The sequence below is a fragment of the Penaeus monodon genome, chromosome 7, assembly GCF_015228065.2.
Source record: "Penaeus monodon isolate SGIC_2016 chromosome 7, NSTDA_Pmon_1, whole genome shotgun sequence".
NCBI classification, from domain to species: domain Eukaryota; kingdom Metazoa; phylum Arthropoda; class Malacostraca; order Decapoda; family Penaeidae; genus Penaeus; species Penaeus monodon.
Window position 1 is genome coordinate 4,846,262 of NC_051392.1, and position 5,000 is coordinate 4,851,261.

At 35.4% G+C, this 5,000-nt stretch overlaps 1 pseudogene; it reads left to right on the top strand.

The window, feature by feature from the left end:
* LOC119574984 overlaps positions 1-4,154 on the top strand; it is a 9,363-nt pseudogene extending 5,209 nt beyond the window's left edge.
* Positions 4,155-5,000: the final 846 nt, after the last annotated feature.

The window sequence follows — 5,000 nt, forward strand, 5'->3', positions numbered from 1 at the left end:
GATGAGGAACGTAACTTTGTTAGTTGGCTATTTTCATCAAAAGCTTTCATAATTTTATTGTATTTTGTGCTTAGCTTTGCTGTGCTGCATTGAGTTCCATAGATTTGACCAAAAAAAACAAAAAAACAGAATGACGACAAGATTTTACGTAAGGATATAGGCAGCTGCATATGTGTAATTACCTGCAGGTGTCAGTGTTGTTTTGGGCTCTTAGTAAAATATTTTTGTTGGCCTTTAAAAACTAAATACAGTGATACTGCATAAGTAGATCATTTAGCAGGTAAACTGATATAGATAGTTCCACATTTAAAACCTCTACTAGAACGAGTATGTGGCTTTATTTGACTGACTGTAGTAGAATGTTTAGATAACCACAAGGAAACTGGTGTGGTGTTTCATTTGATTTCTTTAACTTTATATTATGAATTGTTCATTTTACTTGTCTTACTTGTAGTATTTTTTTGTTCATTGCATTTATTATTCTTGTTTGTAAATATGAGATAGAGGATGGGACCCTGCATGAAATGAAACTGGTGTTTTGATGATTTAGAAATCACTGTGAGTATGTAAAAAAAAAATCATATAAGAATAGAAAATAAGCATTACTGGGCATGCTAAAAAAAAAAATAAATAAATAAGTAAGTAAATAATAACATTACAAAATTGTACTCATTTTTCAAAGGCATGGGTACAGAAATGTTCACTCAGATTAAGAATCACAAATACTTGTAATGCAACAAAAAATTATCACTGTCAGCTAATGCAAATATATAAGTAATGTGAAAGTAGGTCAGTGCCTGAATTTGTTTTATGAGGAAATAAATAAGCATACAGTAGATAGAAATAGTATGATTCATGAATAAAATAAGGTTGGAAAATGGAAAATTAAAATTACAGAAGGCAGGTATTTCCATTGTAAAAATATATACAGGGATATGATATCAGGAAACACGCCACTGTTCATGAGGAACCGAAACAACAGAAAGAGCTAGGTAAATTATGGTATTTATTTATAGAAACAATTATAGGATATTATTGCAGAAGTCTGAATAGGGAAATGGTGGGTGAAGATGTATTATAACTGGTGAAAACTAAATATTCAAATATATTATTAAACAGAGAAGCGCAAATGATTTCATGTTATTGTTGTTATTGATGTGATAAACATATATTGATATTAGTGATATATGCTCCCTCAGTTTCATAATTTTCATTTGCTCTTGGGAAATATGGGATGTCAAATTAATTTAGTTTATGATAAAAGCTGTTGTCAGGATACTGCTCTGTTCCTCTTTTCGCTAGATTCATTTATGACATTCTCTTTCTACTTCTCTTGTTTCTTATACATTTTCTTCCTAAATGAGTATTTAACATAGGTGAATTTACTCTTTTATTGAAGATATATGAGGAGTTAGAGTGCCTGAGTATGCCTTTGCAGTGAAGGATAAAATGGTAGATTTTTGTCTGCATAGTGTTGAAGGATGTACCATATGCTCATATGCTGGCTTAATCTTTTGTGCCTTTGCATGGTCACAGTGCTCATTGAAGAGTGTTGAAAGAGTGCCAGAAAATGAATGCATGAATTATTTTGCGTGCATCGTTTGCTGCGTTTGTGAGCATGTGTAGATGCATGTTAATTTCCCATTGATTTAAGCAGGGAAGATGGACCCTGCATATTTTTTTCAGCTCTTTTCAAGAGATAAAGGAACCAATTGTAGAGGTGATTTTGAGGTTGATGTGATATAATTTTTTTTATCATATGAAGCAATATTTTAGGCATAGAAAAGGATGAACTTTCTTCGATGACATCTTGAGACTTTAAAGGTACAGATGTAATTACGAGCAAAGGACAAAGGAAGGTGAGTGATATGTGCAGAAACAATTGGAAAGTGGTGTCACCTGAGAGATGCATTGCCAAGTGTCAAAGGCATTGTGCCAGGGGGTATAAAGAGTCAAGTGCTTATTAGCTTGCCCAATCAAAACTTCATTTTTCTATTCCTCTTTTCTCTTCCAATTCTCTTTGTCTTAAGCAGCACACTTTCCTTGTGGATGTTATAGCCTTTGCCCTTCGTTCTGTACTTGCACCTAGCCTTATGTTTGCCTGAGAAGCCAGTTACGCTATTGTTATGTTTGGAAGGTGTTCAATTGGCATTTGATTTATGTTTATTTTTTTTCTTTTTTCTTTCTAGCTGTGTGTAGTGGTAGATGTTGTTCAGTGGTAGCATGCAACACAATACGAGAAGAGGAGGAATTGCCGCAGGAAGTGCAGTGTGCCAAATGCCGCCACTTTCACGGGGACCAGACAGTGAAATCTGGCCCCACAGTAGAAGCTAGTGAAGAGGCAGCTCAGACCTCAGACACACCAGGTCCCAAGCCTGAGTGTGATTCCCCAACCCTCGAGCCGTCCTTGGGTCGTCCTCCCACCCCTCCATCACCTCATGAGGGCAGTCCACTCCTCCCGTCCTGCTCTCGGTCAGAGTCACCTAACTTAGTACACACTGAGTCCAGTATCCAGGCCATGTCTCCTGTAGAGTGTACATCAGATCCTCTCTTAAACCCTGTTGCTGACTCACCTGATGATCACAGTAAACAAACACACACAGAAATGTCTTCTAAGTCTACAAATGTACCTGATACCAATGAGAATACTGCCCTTTCTTCATCACACAAAGATTTTGTGGTGATCGAGTCAGTGTCCAGAACTGATGTTAATTCAGAGGAAAGTAGTGAGACTTCTTTTATAAGCAAAGGCATTCAGGAACAAATTTCTAAAGCCAACCAGTCCTCTTCCATACATTCCTCACCTCAAGTTATTCCCAAAGTTTCGCCAATGCATTCTGCAAAGCTTGGGGGCAAAAAGCCAGGTGGTGCTCAGAGAATTTTGGTTGCATCAGCTGATGCCTCACAGGAGACATCAGCTGGTGGACCAGATTCCTTAGGAAGCTTGTGTGATACTGAGATTGAGAGTGACCCAGTAGTCGATGCCAAACCTATTCCTTCCACTTCCAATATGACCGACGATCCAGATGAAATAGAAGAGGAGGAACCCCTTTTAAAAAAGCCACCTCCAGTAGGAAAAAGCCTCTCTGTCGATTCTGCTGACATGATATCTGCCGTTCCAAAAGTTGAAATTGTGGACGCAGCAACAGAATCTCTAACTGCCCTAAACCTGAGTCCTGTCAAGAGAAAGAAAAGAAGAGTCTCTGTGCCATATAGAATAACACCTGATGGCACGAAAGTTAACTTTCTCTGCGATGTCAGTATGTACCATCCACCATCTGTGTGTGTCCATTAATGCTGTAGAAAATAGTTTAGTGTCAGACCCAGGAACTAATAGATGTAGTTTAGTTGAGTTAGTATTTCATCTTTTTTGTTCAGCTGTTTTTTTAGTAATTTATTTATTTGTATATATTTATGTTTACTCTTATCCTGAGTTGGCTTTATCTGCTTGCTTGAAACTCTAATATCATTATGCAGTCTGCTTGAATCAGTCTCTAACTATAAAATGTCTATTTTCTAGGTTTAAGGATCCTGTTTCTGAGAAAGTTATTATCATTTGAAATATTAATTTATGGTTACACCAATACTAACAACAACAACTACATTTTCATATTATGTACCTTTCCATACCACTTACTGCCTGTTTTTATTATTATTATTATTATTGTTTCTTAGACTCGGCTGTTCTCCACCTTAACAAGAACAGGCATGTTAGTGCTGTAGAAATGCCTCTCACTAGCACTGGACATTGTGTGTGTCTCTGGAGGTGTCAAAGGAAAGACAGGTGCACCTCCTTTGAGTCCAGAATTACTCCTCTTATAGTATTCTGTTGTTTGTGTAACTTTATTTTTAGGTGATTGATGTAAGCTTAGTTTGATTATCATTCAGTTCATTTCCTTTTTTATCTCTTTTGTAATTACTAACCTTTTAAAACTTAGTGTATTTCACCGATACATGATGTAGTGTGGATTATTCTGAACCATGAAAATTTGAGATATGCCAAGGAGAAATTATGAATTGCAAAAATTTTTATTTATATCTAAGTATGGAGATAATGTCTTATGTTCTTGACTGTTTTCCCATTTAAAGATCAAATTTTAAAAACACTACAGTTTTTGTATTTAGTCCTAGCCATGCAGAAAGAGTAAATAGATTCATTTTATCATTCTTGCATAGCTACAGTTGCACCATTTTATAATATAACCTCTTGGTTCTGAAGGATCTTTTAACATCAAACACAAATTTTTAAAAATACTTTCCTCATTTTCCCCTGTAAATGTAATGGTTCTTTCTTTTTTTTCCATTCTAAATGCATTGGTTCTTCATTTCCCTCCTTTATGTGTAATGGTTCTGAAATTACCTTTTTTATCCAACCTTAACCTAGATTTAGTTAGCTTTTTTACTCCCATTTCTGAATTGTGTTTATCAATGAAGATGATTTTTCTAGTATAATTAATCCCCAAATTAAAAGATCAGTATCTCAGACCATCACATATGCCATACATTTAGATTGGAAAGACTTAGAAAAACCCTGTAGTATAAAAAATACTTCTCATTTTATAAAGAAGCTAAACTTTCCTTGTCAAATCAAAGCAGAGTAGAACAAATTCTTTCAAAGTAGATTAAACCAAAGTGGACCTGTTCTTTCCTCCTACCTATGCTAAATTTTCCAACTATATGCAATGTACCTTTCTTAAATAACCAAACTAAATAAGTGTATACTAGTTTGCACTTGGCAAAGGTATCTATATCTGATTTGATATAATGGACCCACTCTCCTTTTTACTGAAAAACCTTGGTTACCAATACCAAATCTAATCCGACAAAGCTTAACTTGAGGCTATACTTTACTAAACTTAACCATACACAGTTTATTCAAAACTAACCAGATCTGAAATTGATATTTTGCACCATTACATTTGCTGTGTATGAATGTATGAACATAACATAACAGTCCCTTACTGAATTCAGCTCCATAGTACCCTGACCATGCCAGATTA